Genomic DNA, 23,697 nt, shown 5'->3' with positions numbered 1-23,697 from the left:
CTCGCTTCTATGATGGAGCCACTGTATGACTGAGCACATAACTCTGTCAGTTTGCACAGGTTAGCAGGGGATGAGGAAGGGCCCATCATCCTCTCTGTTCTCTACCTCTTACTCTTCTCGACAATATTTTTTTTTTGGTGGGGGACGTAATTCAATTAAGGTTCAATCCCTAATAATTTAGTTCCCTTATTGATGTTTTTAAGTTGGCTCAAAATTTCAGCTCTCACTTGTTCCCTTTGTATATTATAAACTGAAACCATTCTTTCAATAAATATTCATTAAGAATCTACTCATGTTGGATACTGCAGCAGGCACTGGAATTAAAATGGTGAGCAATATAGGGTGGTCCCTGCCCTTCAAGGTGTTAACAGTCAACAGAGAATACATGCAAACAAGCAGGCAGCAGCATCAGTGAGTTGTCAGAAGGGCAAAAGAGGGCTTTAGGGGAGTGAAGGGCAGCATGCCTCTCACCTCTGGGAGTGGTTTGCAGGAGCCAGGGCCCTTTAAATTGAGCCCTGGGGAAGGAGTGAAAATTAGACAAAGAAAAGAATAACTGTTCCAAACAGACAGAAAAGCATGAAGGCCAGGAGTCAAGAGAGCTACCTGCTTTTGAGGAGGTGGTAGGCGCTGTCCATGGCTGAGTTGCAGAGGACCCGGGGGCGGGGAGCCCTGAGCAATGAGGATGGAGAGGTGGGTGGATGTCCTTCTTCCCTTTGGTAACCATGTGGTGTAGCCACATTAAGCCTGTTATAGTGGGAACTAGGAAAGCACCACCCTCCAAGTGCTGTAAAACAACCTTGTCTGTGTTCAAGCAACCCCAGGAGGTAATCTGCTCTGGGCACACTTTTCCTCCATGCAGCCTAGAGATGACACTGATGGTGGAGTCGGTGACTGTCCCTTTGCCCCATTTCTCCACAATTCCCACCAAAGGCTACACTTACACTCTCCCCTCTCTCAGAGTGGGCTTACTGGTGATGTACACTGCACAGCACAGGCTCTAGGTCCACCCCACCTCCCTAATTCTGGTACTACCTGCAGGAACATTCCCAGTAGGCAGGCTGGAGCAGGGGCCTTAGTGGGGAGCGCCCACCTATCAACATTGTTCTCAAGACATAGCCTCACCTGGAGAGGGAGGTTGGTGAGGAGAGTGTTAGTGAGACAGCATGTCCCTTCCATACTGAAGGGTTTCCTCTTTGCCTTCCTTGCCAGGGTTGACTGGAAAGGTCTTTCTGGAATGACAGATACCAATGCTAGCCTCTCTCCTGCACCCTTCCTCCCAGGGTACATAATGTGGGAGGGTGGGGAAACCGTGGAGGTGGCTGTAGGCAATGAGGTCTCCCTCATCTAGAATTTGGGCCCGCCCACTCCTGTGCATCACTGAGCTTACTAACAAGGAAAGAGAAAGCTCACTCGATTCTCACACTTAGCCACTAGCGCTGATTCAGGGTCTCATGGGTGAATGTAGATTTTCAGGACATGCCTCTCCCCTTTTTCTCATAGCTGGCAGCTCTCCTGGGCCTTGGCACTCAATATTCCCAGAGAATGCCCCGAGTGGATCAACTTGGTTGCCAAAGGTTCTTGTTAGGCATAAAGTGGCCATCTAGCGGGTGACCACACAGATTGACAATTCGTTCTGGAAATGACACCTGGGGAAAAAAACCTACGATTTTCTGAAGTTAAAAATATGATTCATTTGGTGAAATTTGGACCCTGACTTATTGATCATGATGTTAAGAAAATATTATATTTTAGGCCGGGTGGGGTGGCTCACGCCTGTAATCCCAGCACTTTGGGAGGCCAAGGCGAGTGGATCACGAGGTCAGGAGATCAAGACCATCCTGGCTAACATGGTGAAACCCCGTCTCTACTAAAAATACAAAAAATTAGCCAGGCGCGGTGGCGGGCACCTGTAGTCCCAGCTACTCAGGAGGCTGAGGCAGGAGAATGGCGTGAACCCGGGAGACGGAGCTTGCAGTGAGCCGAGATCACACGACTGCACTCCAGCCTGGGTGACAGAGCGAGATTCCGTCTCAAAAAAAAAAAAAAAAAGAAAATACTATATTTTAGATGTGATTATGGTATTATATATATATATATATTTTAAAATAGATTTATCTTTTAGAAAGTTGGGCTGAAATATTTATCAAAAGAATGATATGCTCTCTAGGGTTTATTTCAATAGAATCTGACAATAGAGAGAGGGTGGGTATGTAGGTAGATGAGACAAGTTTGGCCATTAGCTTATGAGTCTGGGTGATGGGGACTTGGGGTAAATAGAATGTAGTATGCTATACTCCCTACTTTTGCTACATTTGTAACTTTGCCCAATATGGAGTTTTAAAGGATATAATTAGTAAATACATAAGCTCTTCAAAAGCTTTAAAATATCTGAAATCTTTTAAAACACTTTAATAAATACCATTTCACCTCATGAATAAAAGAACAAAGCCTTCATAGTACATGTTGTATTCAACAAATCAAAGATTGATTTTGGAACACCTGCTACTGTGGATTATAGGTAAGTGAAAATTTAGGCTCAGAAAATTAAAATTAGATCACATACAAAGAAGCTAAAATTAGTAAAGAGATCTTAAATATTATATATTCTTTCTTGGCAACAATACTATTGGGTTTACTTGTAGATGATCAGTATTGAACAACAACAAAAAAATTTACATATTTTCTGAAAAGTTTTGAGTCTAGTTCTGCCTAAGGACAGAGATACAGTTCCAAGTAACCTAGGATCTCTCAATTGAGTTTCTGTGTAAATGAGACATAATATGGACTCTCTCAGAGACATTCTTTCTGTTCTATTGAGGGCCTGTTTCATCCAAAAAAAAAAAAAAAAAAGCAGACAGAAGTTTCACTATAGAAGCCCAAGGGACTGGAGATGCCCAGTTTTAAAACAATGGTGTAGACAGATGTGGCAAAATTCAAGCGGCTCCTAACCGTATAGTTTGGGCTTTCTCTCAAATGTAAGAGAAAAGAGACTACTCCAGTGAGCTGATCATTTCATTCTAACTTAGAATTTAGGTGTGTGTCACAATCCAAATTCTTAGAGCTCTGTTTGTAAAAACTCTGGCAAAGTTTTCATGTCACACTTCAACTGCCACTGAGGAACTATATCAAGGGGACAGATAGAAATTGACCACTTGGGCCAGTGCCCAGCCACTTTCAGGTAGGAACAGAGTTTAACAATGAAACATTGAGTACTTGCTGGCTGCTAAGCACTTCGCCAGCATTATCACATGAAAATCTTTCAACACCCTTTATTACTGTCTTCCCAATTTACAAATAAGGAAACTAAGGCACAGAGAGATTCAGAAAGTCACCTGAGATCATACAGCTGAAATCATGGGGTCAATTGAGATCATGGAGAAGCCTGGATTTAAAAGATATGAATAACCCTAGAATACATATTCTTCACCAGCACACAAGCCCATTGTATTAAATACAACAGATATATAAAAAATATATTAGAGACCACGTTCTCTCTGGCATTGACCGAGTAAATATTAATACATATCTTTTTGTTGATTCATCAGGCAAGTCATGGGCTGTGTCCTTTCTCCCTCACTGCAATTAACCTCTAGTGCTGTGAAATTCCTTTTCATGCAGAAGCTCACCGAGCTCCAACCTGGGGTATGGCAAAGAGCCACTCATACATCCAAAAGTAGCCACTTATTTTACACACACATACACACACACACACACACACACACCCCACACTGATTTCAGTGACTTGAAAGAGACGAAGACCAAAGAACCCCTGAACATGATTGCTGAGTCAAAAATAGCTTCTGATTAGAATTCAGAAGAGAGCCCAATCTAAGGCAGAGTTGACTTCTTAACTTGCCAGAGAGTTTATTTCCTACTCTGGGAGAAAAAAAATCTGGGCCTGCAAGTATGTGGGCAAGAAGGCTACATATGACTTGAGAAGAAACTAGGAAAGGAGTAATTCATTCAAATAGAGTCTTTCTCAGGAGTAAGAAGAAAGGCTGATCTTTTCTCTGCAAGTGGACTTTAAGTGGATCTGGTTACAAGGTCCTTGTTAACCCTAAAGGACAAGTTACTTGGCAGAAAGGCCGAATGCAATCCTCACTTTTGAGAGATGTAAATGTTTACCTCTCTAGTACCACTTGAACAGCAATCTTGTGGCAGACAATATCCTCTATGCAAAGATTTACCATAGTACCCAGCACAGTATAGTTGTTAATTAAACAACAGCTTCTCCATGACATAACACTTGTGCCACCTGACAAGAAGCATTTGAAAGTAGATAAGGTATCGTATTTCCTGGTTTTTGATACTTATTTGGGTTGACTATACTCAATTCATAAATTCTTTTTTTTTAGGGGTGGGGGGGCATTATGTTATGTGTTTCAAGAAGACCTATTAGGTTTAGTGTTCTGTTGTACTTTGTGTTGAGATTTTTCGTGAAGGATGGTGGCCAATTTCTTTTATAATGCTTGACCATAAGACATTCTTAGGTGTGGTAAATTCCTTCTTTAATTAAAATCTGAAATAGACAAATTATCACCCAGACTCATGCTCTCCTTAAAAGACATCCCATAGTAATTAGATAAATGGCACAAAATAATATCTAACTGCATTTAAGAAAACAAACATTTACATGATTTTTTTCTTAAAGCAGAATCATGGTTATTCCTAGAATGTCACTCTCACTGGCTTATATTTTATTAAATTCCAGATTTTACTTGATTTTAAATGACAAAATTTTTTGCAAGATGGCTTAAACAAAAAAGGTAATTTATTGACTAACAAACTGAAGAGTCTCAGGAGACTACCACCTTCAGATACAGTTTGGTCAAGGTGCTAAACCAATGTTATCGGGAATCTGACTCCATCTTTTGGCTTTGCTTTCCTTTATGTTGATTTGATTTTTATATAGGCTTTCTCTGTGAACCGGCAAAACAGAGTACCCATTATTTAGCAACACCCACAGTAAGAAAATCTCCCCTTCCCGGTAATTCCAGCAAAACTCAGGGATTGAGTCTCAGTGTATCAATAGAATCATGTGTTCATTCCTGCCTCCAAGGGGGATAAGAGATGCTAATTTCTTAATCCAGTGGGAGGGAAAGAACTAGGTAGCTGGTGGGTTTTCAGTCCCATTCAACTACATAAGTAAGGAGTAAGATGATTTCCCAAAGAAAAATTGAGATTCTATTTCCAGAAACAAAGAAAAATAAGAGACAAACAGACAAAACCAACAGTAGTTAACTCCATACCATAGAGTGGAGTTTTAGCAAAAGCATTTGTGAAATGCATGTACAAGCGAAGCCTATCTTTTTTTTTTTTCTGACTTTCACGATAGCAGCAGCTTTATAAGTTACAGTGGTATTTGTGGGTTATAATTTCATAATTCCTTTGAACTTGTTTTCTCATTTTATTAATAGATAAGCTTTGAACAAGGAAGAAAGGGAAAATGCAGAAAGAGTAAGTAGTATATCCACATCTACATTGACTCTGATGCACTTATGCAAACTTTGCTTCAACTTACATCCACATTGTTTAAATCGCCCTCTATCATGTGTGTGAAAGCAGATAGAAGTTTGACAGCTGCTTTGAAACCTCTGGAGATTAAACCTTAGGGTACCCCAACTCTGCCATAAGGTAAGCCTCCAGCCCACTAAAGATTTTTCTGGACCCTTAGTTTACGGTGTTTTGGAGTATCCTGCATTTTTTTTCTTAGATTTTCAACATACACTAGCACATTATGTAGAAATTGCCATAGATGTGACAGATATCTACTGAATGTAATTAGCATAAAGATTCATGCATTGGCCGGGCGCAGCGGCTCATGCCTGTAATCCCAGCACTTTGGGAGGCCGAGGTGGGCAGATCACCTGAGGTCAGGAGTTCGAGACCAGCCTGGCCAACATGGTGAAATCCCATCTCTACTAAAAATACAAAAATTAGCTGGCCATGGTGGCAGGCACCTGTAATCCCAGCTACTCAGGAGGCTGAGGCAGGAGAATTGCTTGAACAAGGGAGGCAGAGGTTGCAGGGAGCCGAGATCACGCCACTGCACTCCAGCCTGAGCGACAGAGTAAGATTCCATCTCAAAAAAAAAAAAAAAAGATTCACACATGAAAATGAGGGTAGAAATAATTATTTCATTGCTTTATACATGTACTACATGTAGTTGCCTTTTAATGGTCCTAATACAATACTATCTTGTTTAACATTGTCATAAAATGAGATAGATATTCAACATCGGAAATTTTTCCAGTCGATTATTTTAATTACGTGTTTCCTTGACATATTTTTCTAAAATGCATTATTTTCTTTAGTAGCTGGGTTAACATACATATCTGGATCATAGACAAAAAAAAAATTAAATTACTATGACCAGAATCAGTGGCAGCATCAGGGCTTATGTCTTACTCAAGTTTCCAAGGATTGTTAGCCAATAGATTAGATGACTTCAAACTCACACATTATTAGAGTTGTGTCTGCTGTGGCCTCTGCCATTGCAGGATGGTCAACTGAGGCTTCTTAGGGCTATATCTTCTTTTTTGTGGTTTCCAATTTGTTAGAGAAGGGATAATACACAATTGGGTTTGTTAGACTTTTCTCTAAAATAGGAGTACCTAGATTTCATGTGATCATGTAAGGGGCTCTGTAATGAATAAGGTATAACAGTTTCAGTGCATTGGTTGTGTTTTTGTCAACCACTGCACTCTAAAATCTAAGACAGCAGAGGCCGAGTCTACATTAGAGCCTGATAGAGTATCTAATATATAATCAGCACTCAATACATATGTGTAGAATGACTGAATTTTTAGTTTGTCATTTATTCTGTCTGAAAGTTATAAATGTACTTGCATACTCTTGGCTTTGTTCCAGATAGTGAAGATTTAGATAGGTGGATTCTGCATGAACTATTATTGACAGTTCATATGAAGTGAGAAAACGTGTATAAAAACCACCTAGCTTAGTGACGGACATGTAATATAATGGGTGCTCAATAATATTAGTTGAATCAGCATTTTCCTCACCTAGGGTACCCTTTAGTTTGTTTTTAAAATTGACCTTCATTGCTTACAGAATTTTTAGAGTTTGCATGGTATATCAGGAAAACCAGTTAATCAGGTGTCAGAATACCAAGTTCAAGTCCTCCCTTTCTCACATATTGTTTATCTGGCAATTAACATCTTTTTTTTTTTTTTTTTTTTTGAGACAGAGTCTCGCTGTGTTGCCCAGGCTGGAGTGCAGTGGCACAATCTCAGCTCACTGCACGCTCCGCCTGCTGGGTTCAAGCGCTTCTCCTGCCTCAGCCTCCCAAGTAGCTGGGACTACAGGCACCCACCACCAAGCCCGGCTAATTTTTTTTTTGTATTTTTATTAGAGACGGGGTTTCATCGTGTTAGCCAGGATAGTCTCAATCTCCTGACCTTGTGATCCACCCACCTCAGCCTCCCAAAGTAACATGATTTCTTTCAACCTCAGGTTCTACATATGTAAAACAGAAGTAATGATTCAACCTAACAACATGTATTGAACTCTAGTCAGTGTTAAGATGTACAGGATTCAAAAATGATCTATGCTTTGCTACTTCACATGGGTTCTTCTGAAATTCAAATTAAATAATCTATCATATGTAAACTATGAATCAATATTAAAAAATTAAATATGATTAATATTATTTTTCCATGAACTCTGTCGTATTTTTTGCTGCTGAAAATCATCTAAATCCATGAGTTTCCCCCTTCATTGTATTTTTCTGAGACACATCAAAATCAGTAATATTTTGTTTTATTGAAAGCTTGTCTTTATTTGCATTTGATCTGATTTTCCCAAAGTCCAAGTTCTAGTTTGCCTTTCAATTTGTTCCATGGGATTCAGCTAAATATATTATAAAAGTTTTGGGAATGTTAGGAATGAATATTTGCTTAGAGGATCTTGGGGAAAGGTTTGCAGCATTTTACTAGGTAGATTTGATTGATCTAGGGAATCTACTTTCTGTATCGATTTAACAAAAAGCCAAGGAATAAAATATGGAAGGGGATGATTAGCTTCTTCGAGACCAGCCCCTTTCTTTCTCGGATAGAGATTCAGGGTACTGTGCTAGGTTGCCAAATTTAGCAAATAAAAATAGAAGGCAGTTAAATTTGAATTTCAGATAAACAATAAATTTTTAGGGTTAATATTGCTGAATATTGCTGTATTTTATGTGTCAACCCTAGGTGAAACAGTGCTTTTAAGATTCTTAGAATGCTTCTTGCCTAGTTGAAAGGGTCTATGAGTTATGACCTTTAATCTTACAGAAGCCTTAACAAATCTGCACCCTTCAGATGATCTTCACCTTGTTAAAATGTAGGGTAAATTTGCCAACTGGATAGAGGGGTCTGTTCCTTGACTAGGGTCATCTGGAAAGTTCGCTTTGGGCTCTCTCATGGGGTACAACGATATGGCTGCTAGGGCTGGGAATTTCTGATTGCTCAACTAAGGATGACATTTAAGAGAGCTCACTCACAGGGCTGACTGCTGGGCTGGGTGGTGACCAGGAGTTCAGCTGGCAGCTATGGACTGAAGTGCCTGCATATGGCCAATCCCCATAGCTTGGGCTTCTCCCAGCACAATAGCTGTGTTCCTAGAGGAAGCATCCTAAGAATGAATGTTCCAAGAGCTGAGTCCTTTTCTTTTGCCTTCATACTAAAAAAGTCACTGGATTTGGTGATACCACCAGCACCTACTTCTTACAGATGATTGATATTGTTATGTGGCTTGTTACACAGCTTCTACTCTCTAGGAGAATATTTATTTCAATGACCAGGAATATAAAGATACAGAGGAGAGCTCAAAGCCTAAGATGTGAAGTGAGGATTGAATAAGGAGTAGCAGAGGGACTGAGGAAGCAGGTGTCCCCCTAAAATTCATATGTTGAAATCCTAACCCCCAATGTGATGATACTAGGAGGTGGGGATTTGAGGAGGTAATCAGGTCACGAAGGTGGAGCCCTCATGAATGGGATTGCTGCTCTTTTAAAAGAGTCCAGAGATGTCCTTGCCCCTTCTACCATGTGAGGTTATGGAGAGAAGATAAAGCAGGTCCTCACCAGACACAGTATCTGCAGGTGTCCTGAACCTGGGCTTCCCAGCCTCCATAACTGTAAGAAATTAAATGTATGTCATTCATAAGCTACCAGTTTATGGTATTCTTTTACTAGCAGCCTGAACAGATAAGACAGGAAGTTCATAAAGCAGATATATAGTGTTTGAGAAATAGCCACCTCTGCTGGATCAGGGTATTAGGTAAAGTGGGAGAGTTATGGATTACATTGGATTGATACCTGCATTTTCTAGGATAATTCTGAGAATAAAGAGAACAGGTTTAAGAAATAAGTTGATCTCTGGGGAATAAAAACGAAGAACCTAGAATACACTTTTTTTTTTTTTTAAATCTCAGTCTGTCCAAACATTGGGTCTGAAACATTAGAGGTTCATGGTTTATCCTTTTAAAAATTCTCATTTGCTTTTATTTAAATTTTTTTTCATTTAAGTCTATGCCTGGTTTCTTTAAAAAAAAAAGGCTACTTTTACTTAAATGCATTCAAAAATGGCAATTAACTAAAGGAACTTGCCTCTGACACAGATCTTGGCTTATATCTTGAATTGTATTGTAATATTTGGTGCACTTCTATTTCCTTTCCATATTTCATGGATGTCCCACATGTAACCTAAGAGTCCCAAAGGCACTCAGGAGCCTGAGTGAGTATAAATCCCACACTACTGAGGTTTCAAATCACAAGTTCTTGACATGCTTAAGACACACTAGATGTACAGAAAATGTTTGATTGAAGCTCACTATGATTTTACGTTAGCCCCAGAGGTTGCTTTTAGCTAAATAAGTATTAGGTCTGTTAGAAGGGCACCTTTTCCAACCACAACATAGCTGCCTGCTGAGCAAAGCAGTTGGTAGCTAGAAAAGCAATGAATAAGAACGTATTCTGCCTGTTGCTATGAAATGTGAAAGGAGGTAGCTGATAGCTCAATTTGCTCCAGGAGACTCTGAAGAATAGAAAGGTCAAGCAGCTCAGCTTTATTTTTAGACTAAAATGAAACTGAGTTGTTTCTCAAAGCTTAGTCTAGTGAGGGAATGTAACAAGAGGGAAAAATGAGATCATATTGTCCATCTACTGACTGAAAAGTCAGGCTGTGCTCTTAGGGTCTGCCACTGTATCAGAATTGACAGTTTCACCAATAGCATTCAGTAGTGGGACCTGGAAAGCCACCTTGCATAGGCAGAGAAAGGTAATGAGAGTGTGTATTTCACTAAAGCAGAGTACAGGTGGCCCTGGAAAATAGTAAAATAAAACCGGTCATCGGTGAACAATATATACATCTGTGAATGTGGGCTGGCCATTACCAACTAAAATAAAGTTTTACTTGGAAAATGGGGATTAGGGATGCAAAACAATTACTCTCACAGTGAGCAAAGAATCAGTTTGATGCCATAGAGAATACAGGTTGAAATAATTCTATCCTAAGATGGCATTTCTGAACAACCATTGAGATGGATACTAATGCCTAAATATTTAATCTTCAGTCTCCTTCCCTGTGAACTAGTCTTGACATTGGAGCCATTCAGATATGTTGGAAAACTAAGGTGAATCTTTACTACATGAAATGTTGCTTTAACCTTGTCACATTATCGCAGCAGAAAGACGAGTGATTCATTTATAGATATTTGAAACTTCAGTTACCAGTCTTCCCTCACTTAAAGAAAAATAACTCATGAGGTTTATCTAACTCAATTCACAGACTGTCTTTGTTTATCTCCCAGAGAAGATCTCTTCTTTATTCCTATGTGTTTGAGGCCAGCTTATCATAACCAGCAAGGTTTGTTTCTATGCAGCCAAATCCTGGCATTCTCCAAGAAGTGGTTCTGATAATATTTTTGCTCTCATCAGATTACTGTTTTAAAGCATTCAGAGGGACTCAGCAAGAGTTTTTTTAGCAGCTCCATTAAGGTATTCATTTTTCCAAATATCAGGCCCCATGAAGAAGTTTTCCAGGTTGGAACTTCACAGAGCAGAGGCAGATTAGTTGACATTTTTAGAGTTTGAGATGAAAAAATAAGGAAGCACGCTACAACAGAAAGAAGAGCAAACACATCGCAATCTTTTTTAATAGTGCTCTAGGTCTTAAAAAGGTGAATCACTGAAACTTCGCCAGCATCACAACTAGTTATTAAATAACATTGTCCATGGGTGACACTCGAAATATTGAACCACTGGGACAGCCTGAGCACTGAGTTGTAGCTGACTCTCAGGGTGCCACTATGCACCAGGTGTTGACCTTTGAATGCTGGATCTGGGGTGTCCAGGTGGGGTGTTGAACATGGGCACATATTTTAACAATTTAAGCAACTCTGATGGCTGTGACTGTGTTTACCTGAATCACATTATTCCATATTCATATTATTCCTGTTTATCCCATGCTGCCCCCCAAATTGTTTATTACAAGATACAACGAGAAACAAATATGAGCATATAATCTAGATTCTGTACCTTTGTTGTGATTTTCTTATGTGATTGTACAATTTACCTAATCTCTTCGTGTCTTAGTTTCCCTTGTATAAGATAATTTTTCCCACCCTAAGTCAAGGCATTGTGAAAATACAATGATGGTGAAAGCTTTCTGAAGGAAAATACGTCATCTAAAAATATTTTTGTAACTCTCTAGTATTGTTTGTCATTAAAAAGTTCTTTAGGAATTTTTGTCACGTAACTTTCCTAACATAGTCCATTAAAAATGCCTACATACAAATTTAGCTGGATTTAGATTTTTTTAAAAAGGTCTACTTGTTATCATCAATATCATTATTATAGTGTGTGTATATTGTTTAGATATCTTCAGTCTCTAATAATGTTATGAAGAAAAGTTTATGCTCACTTTTATCACTATCACCAAATCAAGTTTTCTTTTTTTTTTTTTTTTTTTTTGAGACAGAGTCTCACTCTGTCGCCAGGCTGGAGTGCAGTGGCACAATCTCGGCTCGCTGCAGCCTCTGCCTCCTGGGTTCAAGTGATTCTCCTGCTTTAGCCTCCCAAGTAGCTGGGATTACAGGTGCACACCACCATGCCCAGCTAATTTTTATATTTTTTAGTAGAGACGGGGTTTTACCACATTGGCCAGGATGGTCTCGATCTCTTGACCTCGTGATCCGCCCACCTCGGCCTCCCAAAGTGCTGGGATTACAGGCGTGAGCCACTGCGCCCAGCCAAATTAAGTATTTTTAAGTAGGTTAAAAACATACTCCATTGTGGCTTTTGTCACCAAAACAACTACAAAACCCATAGTTAGTGATGTTGGCCTCTTAGGGTTAAAATATATTAGGAATCCAGGGACTTATAATACATGGATATGTTAGGTTGTTGCAAAAATAATTGTGTTTTTTGCCATTACTTTTAATGGCATAAACCACAACTCCTTTTGCAACAACCTAATGAATAAATATTTACGTATATGTAGACACCTGTAACCTGTATATTAATTGAGATGTAACTTGTAATCATCAACACTGGCACATTAAATTAATTAGTGAATATGAAATAAATATATGTACATATGAATACAGTCTATTGTATTATCATGCGTATCTGAGGACAACACATAATTTCACAATTCAGCCACTTCTTCAGCAGGCAAAGGTAAGAAAAACATATTTGCATTAGCAACAAAACCTAAAGCTTTAGTTGATAAAAGAATGAAAAGTAAAACATGTACTGAGAGAGATAAACCTGCTTCTTTATCGTATCCTTTAGTGGCTTAGGAAAGGTTTCTGTGGGAAGAAAATGTTGTGGGAATTTGGTTGCACATTGCAAAGGATGATTTATGAAAGTTCTATTATAGAGTGACCTCATCTATGGTATTTGCTAAGAACCAAATGTGAGTGTCTGGTAGAGTAGAACAAAAAGCACTTCTAAATGAATATTGAGTTTCAAAACAAATAGCAATATCACAGGAGGCTCCCAAATACAAGTGTCCTGAAAGGGCATTATAATTAAATATATCTAAACAGAATTCTAAATACAACATACAAGGTCATTCCAATAAGAAGGTAACCCAGGCATTGAAAAAGAATGACAGGGATACTAAGAATGTAGGTGTCTGGAACTGCATTGCATATGAAGGTTCATGTAGAGGCTAAAAAATTAAGCATCAGAAGAAAAGATGGAATTCATCTCCCATTCTAATTTTATTGTCACGACAGCAGTTGTGTTGCCACTCAAAGGTTCAGAGACCTGCCCTCGCCTCTGCATTGTTGACACCTGCAAGCAATGGTGTATAATCAGAACTAACATTTTACAAGTCTCCAAAGTTTCTGTCAAAGAGAAACAATGGATGGTTTATTGATTGGCAGGTTAGGAGGGGTAGACCCAGAAAAAAGACACAAGAGCTGAAATTTTCCCTGAGAAATGTCCATCCTCCGCCTTAATTTGTCCTTTGCCAAATAGCAAATAGCTCATGATGTTGTGAGAATCCAGGCATGAATCAAGATGCAGGACTTCGGCCAGGTGCAGTGGCTCACGCCTGTAATCCCAACACTTAGGGAGGCCAAGGCAGGCGGATCACAAGGTCAGGAGATCGAGACCACCCTGACTAACATAGTGAAACCCTGTCTCTACTAAAAATACAGAAAATCAGCCGGGTGTGGTGGTGGGCGCCTGTACTCCCAGCTACTCAGGAGGCTGAGGCAGGAGAATGGCATGAACCCGGGAGGCAGAGGTTGCAGTGAGCTGAGATCACGCCACTGCACTCCAGCCTGGGCAACAGAACGAGACTCTGTCTCAAGAAAAAAAAAAAAAGATGCAGGACTTAAATTCCAATTCCATTTATGCAATCAATTTCCTCCATGACATGCACAAATCATTTCCCCTGCAGCTCCACCTAACTGTCTATAAAATGAAGATAACGGTGCATATTTTCACACTTTGGATTGTAACCAACAGATACTTCAACAGATTCTTTTAGGTGAACAAGCCTGATACAAACATGGACATAGACTTTAGCAGTGCTTACCTATATTTTTAGTGAAGCTAATTCAATAGACACATTTGGGTTTAATGTCCTAGAAACTCATATGCACGAAATGCAACATAATTTTTTGACCTTCATTCATTTTCCACACTGCTTCAGCTCCCTTAAAAAGCAGTTTTCGGCCAGGCTCCATGGCTCATGTCTGTAATCCCAACACTTTGGGAGACTGAGGCAGGTGGATCACAAGGTCGAGAGATTGACACCATCCTGGCCAACATGGTGAAACCCCGTCTCTACTAAAAACACAAAAATTAGCTGGGCTTGGTGGCTTGTGCCTCTACTCCCAGCTACTTGGGAGGCTGATGCAAGAGAATTGCTTAAACCCAGGAGGCGGAGGTTGCAGTGAGCTGAGATCGCGCCACTGCACTCTAGCCTGGCAACAGAGAGAGACTCTGTCTTAAAAAAAAAAAAAAAAAGTAGTTTTCAAAATAATTAAATCATATAATTGTTTGTATCAGATAAATGCTATAATAATAAAATTTACTGAGTACTTACCATGTGCCAAGCACAGTTTTAGGCATTTTACACATATTACTCATTAATCTGCAAAATAACCCTATGGTTAGTACTAATTTTATACTCTTTTTATATTTAGACAAACCTGTCAAAAGCAGATAAACAAATTGCCCTGGAAGTATTGGTTTTCTATTGTCATGGAACAAATTAGCATAAGTTTAACAGCATAACATAGTATTCATTTATTAACTTATAGTTTCTGTGGGTCAGAACTCCAGGCATATCTTAACTGGCCCTTTGCTCAGAGTCTTACAAGACTGTAATCAAGTTGTTAGTTGAGCTGCATTCTCATCTGTAGGCTCAACTGGGGAAGAATCTGTTTCTCTGCTCCTTTAGGTTGCTAGCAGAAATCGTATCTTGGCAGCTATATGGTGAAGGACCCTGCTTTTTGCTGGCTATTGGCTGGAGGTCACCCTCAGGTCCTAAAGGCCGCCAGCAGTTCCATGTGGGCTTCTCCAACACAAAGCCATTTATTTCATTTATTCCATCAAGCCTAAAAGGAGAGTTTCTCACCTCAAGGAAGGTCCAGTCCCTCTTTTAAAGGCTATTCACCTGATAAAGTCAGGCCTGCACAGAGTACTCTCCCTTTAACTCAGAACCAGTTAATTTGGGAGGTTAATTACATCTGCAAAACCTTTTCACCTTTGCCCTCTTCCATTGGGTAGAAGCAAGTCACAAGCCCCATCCATACCCAAAGGGATGGGGTACACAGAGGCGTGAACAATAGGAGGTGGGAATTATTGGAGGTCACCCAGGGTGTTTCTGTGACACTAGGTTAGTGCTCCTCAAACTTTAATGTACCTACAAATTATCCAAAGATTTTGTTAAATGCAGATTCTGATACAGTAGGTCAGGGATGTGATCTGAGAATCTACATTTCCAACAAGCTCCTACACAATGCTAATGCTACTGGCTGGTCTGGGAACCACCAAAATCCCCTAAAGTTGGGACTGGAACCAGTAGTTTCAGCTCCAGGCCAGATACTCTTAACCACTTCCCCTATACTTGTCAACTCTCCCTGGACTTTATCTAAGGTCGTTATCAATAAGGGATATAGTTTTATTTTTGTTCAACATTTATCCTAAGGTAGTCAATGTAGTTGACATCTAATTGTCTCTTTTCACATTTATGTTTTTTTTTTTTTTTTTTTTTTTTGACAGAGTCTAGCTCTGTTACCCAGGCTGCAGTGCAGTGGTGCCATCGTGGCTCACTGCAAGCTCCACCTCCTGGGTTCATGCCATTCTCCTGCCTCAGCCTCTTGAGTAGCTGGGACTACAGGCACCCGCCACCACGCCCGGCTAATTTTTTGTATTTTTAGTAGAGACGGGGTTTCACTGTGTTAGCCAGGATGGTCTCGATCTCCTGACCTTGTGATCCACCCGCCTCGGCCTCCCAAAGTGCTGGGATTACAGGCGTGAACCACTGCACCCGGCCTATGGGGTTTTACAGAACAAGCTTTGCCACAGGAAACGTGGCCTTTGAATCAAAGCTCAGGCATTCTCCAGCTGGCCCAGATGTCCTCTATCCCTTTCCTCAGGCAAGTGACCATCTGCTCTGGGCTAGGTAACACTCTGAAGGGGGAAGATTTGCCTCTTCTAGAGGCCCCATGTTTTACTTGCTGAGGAGTATTGGACAAGTGTCTAGGCCATCACCACCTTTCACTAGAAGGAAGAAGTTTCTTCTTCTTTTCAAATTTATTTTTCATTGTATATATTTGAGATGTGTGTACAACATGATGTTTTGACATACATATAAATGGTAAAATGATTACTACAGTCAAAAAAATTTACATATTCATCAAAAGAAGTTTCTTCTTGTTTTATAAATTGGGTCTCCTATGGACTTTTCATTTGACCTAAGTGTTTTTACCAGAAAAACATTTCCTTTTTTTTAGAAAATAAAAGAAGCGAAGATTTTAAACACTAGTTGGCTTTTGAAGAGAATAAATATTTACTTTGAAGAAAAGACTTATGAGGACTTAAAACATCTTACTTAACTAGCTACAAATAGCTCCTCCCTGGACTTTATGTAGGGAGTAGAAATCATTCTCACCAAAAGAGTAAGGAAATGTTGAATCAAAGTTTCCTTTTCAGTAATCTTTCCCAGACAGGAAGCTGTTATCTGTCTTCCTTTAAAAGTGCTGCTTATACCCTTGCAACTTAAATTTAGCTCTGAGGCAGCCTCTCCTTTCTCCCTGTGGGGTACAAATGGTGCTAAATGGCAGACAGATGTTAAACAAAGATACCTTCCCACACAGCTTCCTTTGACTCTTTAAGTAAACTCCCATCTCTATTTTTTAAGAAAATTACAATATAAGCCTGTCAGAGGCCTCTGAAATTAACATAATTCAGACCTCCTGCCAGTGTCCTAAATCCTAAAATAGTGAATTTCCAATTGTCTGCTAGCAAGCTGCAAGGCTTTCAAAGCAAAGCCAGCATTCCAAGATTGGAGTAAACCCCCAATGCTAACCTTAGCATTGGGAACTTGAAGGCAGAGGAACCAAGATAAACACCTCCTTGTATAACTTGTATAACCATACATTGAAAAGCTGGAGTCCTCCTGGTCTCTACTGTTAGAGATTGCTAACCACAACAAAATAATATCTTCCATATTTATTGAGCTGCCCTAGGAACGTTACCTTCCATGCCTCATTTAATCTTTACAACAATCCTGTCAAATGCTCATTTACAGCTTCCATTTCGATGGACAACTCAAGCAGAGAGAAGTTAAGTAACATGCCCAAGGTCACACAGCTAGCAGCTTGGCAGAATTCAATCCAAAGTCAACATATAGTGCTTTTAAAGAAGAATAAATACACAAGATGCTAAAAGAAAGAGGACACTTGCTTTCTTCTGAAGTGGCTGAATGGTGTTCCCCTAAAAGACATGTCCATGTTCTAACTCCTGGATTCAATGAATGTGACTTCATTTGGAAAAAGGGTCATCTCAGATATAATTAATTGAAGGATCTCAGGATGAGAATATCCTGGACTATCTGGCTTGGCCCTAAATTCAATGACACGTGTGCCTGTAAGACAAAGGCAGAAAAAGATCTGACTTTGACAGAAAAGAAGACAGAGACACAGAGGAGATGACCACGTAAAGACAGAGGCAGGAATTGGAGTGATGCTGACACAAGCTAAAGAGGCCTGGAGCCACCAGGAGGTGGAAAAGAACAAGGAAGCCTTCTCCCCTAGAGCCATCAGAGGGAGCATGGCTGCGCTGACACCTTGATCTTCTTCTGGTTTCCAGAACCGTATGACAATAAATTTCTATTTTCAGCCACTGAATTTTTGGTAATTTGTTATTTGCAGCCTTAGCAAACTAATATAGTCATGCACCTCCTGTTTCCATCACTGACTGACCACATATAAGACCATGGTCTCATGAGATTAGAATGGATCCGAACATTTCCTGTCACCTAGTGATATCCTAACCATTGCAATATGTCTGGAGTTGGTTCCTTCTGGTGGGTTCTTGGTCTCGCTCACTTCAAGAATGAAGCCACAGACCTTCGTGGTGAGTGTTACAGCTCTTAAAGGTGTCACAGAACCAAAGAGTGAGCAACAGCAAGATTTATTGTGAAGAGTGAAAAAACAAAGCTTCCACAGCGTGGAAGGGGACCTGAGCAGGTTGCTGCTGCTGGCTGGGGTGGCCAGCTTTTATTCCCTTATTTGTCCATGCCCACGGCCTGCTGATTGGTCCATTTTACAGAGTGCTGATTGGTCCATTTTACAGAGCGCTGACTGGTGCGTTTACCATACTTTAGCTAGACACAGAGCACTGATTGGTGTGTTTTTAGAGTGCTGATTGGTGCATTTACAATTCTTTAGCTAGACACAGAGCACTGATTGGTATGTTTACAATCCTCTAGCTAGAAAGAAAAGTTCTCCAAGTCCCCACTTGACCCAGGAAGTCCAGCTGGCTTCACCTCTCAATCCCCCCTCTAAACAGGACACCCCAACTGCTGTTGGGAATTGGGCGATGACTGCTCTAGCTACTTTCTGCTGGATAGGGGTGAAGAAGAGGCCCTGCAGTTGTAGTGTCCTCCAGAGGGGAACTCTTTAGGCCAGTCAAAGGGCCAGCTGGTTGGTCCAGGGGTCCTTGGTAGAAGTTGTTAGTTGAGCTCATTTGGGGTTCCATTTGTAAGACCATCTGTAGCTGGATGGCCTCAATCCTAGAGGAAACAAATTTGACAAGGAGGTTAAAAATACAGGGCCCGAAGGCGAGTAATAGCAAGATGGCTGTCACAGGACCTAGAAAGGGGAGAAGCCATGTCGCCCAACTCCAGAGGTTGGTATAAGAGTTTGAAAGGTATTGTCTGATTTCAGAAGCCTCTTCCTGTAAATGCCAGGCGGCATCTCTGACTGGTCTATCCCTGACTGGTTAGTGTAAAAAGAACACTCTCCCCCTAAGAAGGTGCAGAGTCTGCCTTTCTCAGCAGTGAGGAGGTCTAGGCCTCAGTGATTTTGGAGAGTCACTGCTGCCAAAGAGTCTATTTGGGATTGTAGAGTAAGGATAGATTTCATTATTTCTTGCAAACTGTCTGAGAAATCCTTTGAGGGTGTGCAGTAGTAGGATAATGAAGCAGATAAACTGACTATTCCAGTTCCTGTAGCAGTAGCCATTCCTAACCCTGTAAGTAGGGGTATTAGTTGTATGGCTCTGTGCTGACAGACTTGAGCTTTGAGGGGCACTGATAGGGTTTGATTTCCTGGGGCAATGTTAATGTTGGGACTTAGGAAGACTAAGGTGTAGGTGCCTGTCCAGTTAGTAGGGAGGTAGTTATAGGTTGACGTTCCCCATAAGAAAAATATGCCTTGACTGGGTAGACAGAACTGGTTATGTGTGTTAAAAAGGTATGTGAGTTTGTTGTTTTCATTTTCCCATACTCCTAGAGTACTTGCTAAGGTAGTTCCGGTGAGCGGCTGGAAAGGGGTATTGGGAGCAAACTGAGTGGCTCCCTGTGTTCTATTTTCCCACTGGAGAAAAAACCGTTTTGTATCTACTAGGAACCATTCGAGAGTGTGATTGAAAGAGGGGATGAGAAGGAATTCACTAGTGGTGGGGGTGCTGCTGCAGGGGGTTGAAGGGTGAATTGTCATGCAGGGAGTATATTTGCCATTAGAAAACCTGGACTGTTTGTTAAGTAGGGAGGAGGTGATGAGTCTAAGATCTTGCACTAATCTCCACTGACCGTTTGGTTTTTGTACTCCTAGAATTGGGGTGTTGCAGGGACTGCGGCATTTTCTTACTAAGCCTTGAGCTTTTAAATGTCTAACAATATCCTGTAATCCTTTATGAGCTTTAGGCCTTAAGGGATATTGCCTTTGATAAGGAAAAGTGGTGGGGTGTTTCAGCCTGATTTGGACTGGACAGGCATTTTTTGCGCTTCCGAATTGTCCTTCCAAAGCCCAGACTTCAGGGTTGATTCCCTCCTCAAGCAGTGGACTACAAATGGGTAACTCGTTCCCCATATTCATGTAGATAATGGCTCCAGCTTCAGCTAATATGTCCCTCCCTAATATAAGGGTATAGGACTTTCAGGCATAACAAGAAAGGCATGTGAAAAGAGCAAAGTCTCCCAATTACAACTGAGGAGATGAGAGAAATACCTGGTTACAGGCTGTCCCAGGATTCCTCAGATGGTAACGGACCTTGAGGACTGTCATCCAGGACAGGAGATTAACACGGAGAAAGCCACTCCAGTGTCCAAGAGGAAGTCAACTTCCTGGCCCTCAACAGTTAAACATACCCAGGACTCAGTGAGAGTGATGACATGAGCTGGCGCTTGCCCTGGGCACCCTCAGTCCAGTTGTTGGATCATCTGGTTGGCGGCTTCTGGCCCAGAGAACCTTTGTCCTCTGGGGCAGTGCACCTTCCAGTGATTGCCTCGGTATAGTGGACATGGGCAAGGGGGCGGCTTGTTTCTTGTTGGATAATCTTTTTTAAGGTGTTCTTGCAAACCACACTGGTAACAAGTCCTACTGGGTGATTGGCCTGCTCCATTTTCTGTCCTCTCTGAACCACCAAAGTTTGTTTGTCTGAGGGCCATGACTAAGGCTGCAGCCTTTCTCTGATCTCATTTTTCCTTTTCGGCCTATTCCTCTTGTTCCCTATTATAGAACACCGAGGTTGCCAGGTTTAATAATGCCTCCAGATTTTGTTCAGGGCCCAGGGGTTGCTTTTCGAGCTTTCTCCTGATATCTGCAGCTGATTGGATAATAAACTTATCTTTTAGGATCAATTGACCCTTGAGTGAGTTGGGTGACAGGGGAGTGTATTTTCTTAAGGCCTCCTGTAGCTGCTTGAGGAAGGCAGAAGGATTTTCTTCCTTTCCCTGAGATATGGTGGACATCATTGACCAATTCATGGGCTTTTTCCTAATTCTCCCTAGTCCTTCTAGAACACAGGTGAGCAGATGTTTACGACTCCAGTCTCCATGATCTGAGTCTAGATCCCAGTGGGGATCCATACTGGGGATGGCTTGCTGACTGCTAGGGAATTTGTCCCTTTCTTCGGCTGTCATTCTATCATTTACTTGACTAAGATACCAGGTATCTCCAAACTCTCGGGCTGCAACTAAAGCCACATTCTTTTCATGAAAGGCCAGGGTTTGATCTAACAATAGCATGACATCTCTCCAAGTGAGGTCGAACGTTTGCCCTAGACCCTGTAGGACATCTACATACCTATCAGGATCATCTGAAAACTTTCCCAGGTCTGCCTTGATCTGCTTTAAATCAGAGACGGAGAAGGGGACATGTACCCAGGTTGGGCCAAATTCCTCTCCCCCTACAGCTTGAAGGGGACATAACCAATAGCCCGGGGGTTTTTGTGGTCCCTTGGAGATTTCTTTGCTTGTTTCCTTCCCGGCGGGGGAGATTAGAGGAGGCTTGTCATTAATAGGAAGGGGAGCTATAGGGATGCTAGGATATGGGGGTAAGCTGAGAGGTCCTCTTGTGGGATATAAATTGCAAGCTTTGCATAGCTGTGGATTCTCCTTCAAGGAAAAGAAAGCTTGGACATAAGGTATTTTATTCCATTTGCCTTCCTTCTTACAGAAAAGGTCAAGCTGCAGGATAGTATTGTAATTTATACTTCCTTAGGTGGCCATTTTTCCCTATCAGAGAGAGAATACTGGGGCCAGGCCATAGTGCGGAAAAAAAATGAACCACTTCTTTTTCAGGGTTTGCAGGTCAAATTGGTCCTAATTGTTTAGGATGCATTTCATGGGAACCTGCAACAGTCCTTGAACCCTGCTGATCAGAATAGTTGCGCTCACCGATGCAGCAGCAGAAACCCCTGTTGCCCAAGAATCCGCAATGGTCACTGGACCCTGCTGATCGGAGTAGTTGTGCTCACTGATGCAGCAGCAGAAACTTCTCTTGCCCAAGAACCCAAAATGGTCCCTGGACCCTGCTGATTGGAATAGTTGCATTCACCGACGCAGCAGCAAAAACCTTAATTTTCCTCTTAGACCATAAAGAGGACCGAGGAAGGTCAGATTTATTGGCCCTTACAGATGCATTCTCGAAAACCTGTTAGAGTCCTGTTAGTATTGGGACCTTACTCCCTGTCCTATAAAGATGTTATACCCCAAAAATGAAGTGGAGGGCCATACCCTGAGGGAGGGAAGGGATCTCCAGGGTTGGAAGAGTGATGCCTTTTGTCCTCACTTCTCATCATATGAATAGGAAGGATATCATTTCTGAGGCTCCCCATATCTTAGCTTCAGGAATAGCTTTTGTTAGATCTGTTAGTCTGAGGAGGGATCCTAAAATTCCAGATAGTCCCCCCAACCAACGGGACTTTGGGAAAAAATTATGTCTCTCTGCCTGGTGAGCCTGGGTGCCTAAAGAAGGGAACAGAGTCCTGAAGTTTATACTAGAAATCATTCTTATAGGATAAACTAGAAAAGCACAAGAGACAGGGAGTGGTTTTTAGAAGCGGGACTAGCCTTGGAGAAGGGACGCAGGAAGAAGTTGTCTGACAGGCATTAGGACCCAGGAGGCAAGGGTCAGGATAGACAGGATAGATGGACGAGTCTTACTTGGGTGACATGACTTTGAGAGTTCCACTCATGGCTACAGGGTCAACCAACTTTTTGTCAGGACCCCAGAGCTGAATGGTTTTCCTCTCTGTCAACCCTCGGCTTAGCCCAGAAGTACAGGAAAAGTGTAAGCTGGTTCCAGGAAAACCAACGCTCCCAACTCTGAAGAGTCAGGGGTTGTTAGAGAGTCCTTTCCCAGAAAGCCTGACACCGGTGTCTTTAGTCCAGTGGCTGCACTAGTTGCTTTTAACTGGCCGACAGGTGCCCAGTATTTAGCCCCCAAATTCTAAGGAAAAACAGGACAGAAATAGCAAGCAAAAGGGGTCCAATGGTTCTCATTCCTTGGCAATAGTCCCATCTGGGTCGCCAAGATATGTCCGGAGTTGGTTCCTTCCAGTGGGTTCTTGGTCTCGCTGACTTCAAGAATGAAACCATGGACCTTCATGTAACAGTGAGTGTTACAGCTCTTAAAGGTGGCACAGAACAAAAGAGTGAGCAACAGCAAGATTTATTGTGAACAGCAAAAGAACAAAGCTTCCACAGCATGGAAGGGGACCCAAGCGGGTTGCTGCTGCTGGCTGGGGTGGCCAGCTTTTAGTCCCTTATCTGTCCACTCCCATGTCCTGCTGATTGGTCCATTTTACAGAGTGCTGATTGGTCCACTTTACAGAGTGCTGATTGGTGTATCCTTTAGCTAGACACAGAGCGCTGATTGGTGTGTTTTTACAGAGTGCTGATTGGTGCGTTTACAATCTTCTAGCTAGACAGAAAAGTTCTCCAAGTCCCCACTTGACCCAGGAAGTCCAGTTGGCTTCACCTCTCAGCAACATCACAGAACAACACGGTACTCATGTGTTTGAGATGGTGCTGGTGTGAAGAAACCTACTGAGCTGCCAGTCCTATAAAAGTCTAGCACATACAATTCTCTAGGGTACACAATACTTGGTAATGATACTAAACGACTATGTTACTTGTTTATATATTTACTATAGTATACTTTGTATTGCTATTAGATTGGTGCAAAAGTAATTGCATTTTGTTGCCACTAAAGGTAAAAACA

General features: G+C 41.4%; 1 long non-coding RNA gene across 1 annotated transcript; it reads left to right on the top strand.

Annotated features, from left to right (window-relative positions):
* The first annotated feature begins 3,063 nt into the window (after positions 1 to 3,063).
* Positions 3,064 to 17,701, top strand: LOC129524251 (uncharacterized). Its single transcript, XR_008668011.2, has 3 exons — positions 3,064 to 3,178; positions 5,418 to 5,457; positions 17,277 to 17,701. It is a non-coding gene; the product is annotated as an uncharacterized lncRNA (long non-coding RNA).
* The last annotated feature ends 5,996 nt before the right edge of the window (positions 17,702 to 23,697 follow it).

The sequence above is a fragment of the Gorilla gorilla genome, chromosome 7, assembly GCF_029281585.2.
Source record: "Gorilla gorilla gorilla isolate KB3781 chromosome 7, NHGRI_mGorGor1-v2.1_pri, whole genome shotgun sequence".
NCBI lineage: Eukaryota > Metazoa > Chordata > Mammalia > Primates > Hominidae > Gorilla > Gorilla gorilla.
Note: the sequence above shows the minus strand (reverse complement) of the source record. Positions and strands in the feature narration are given on the sequence as shown.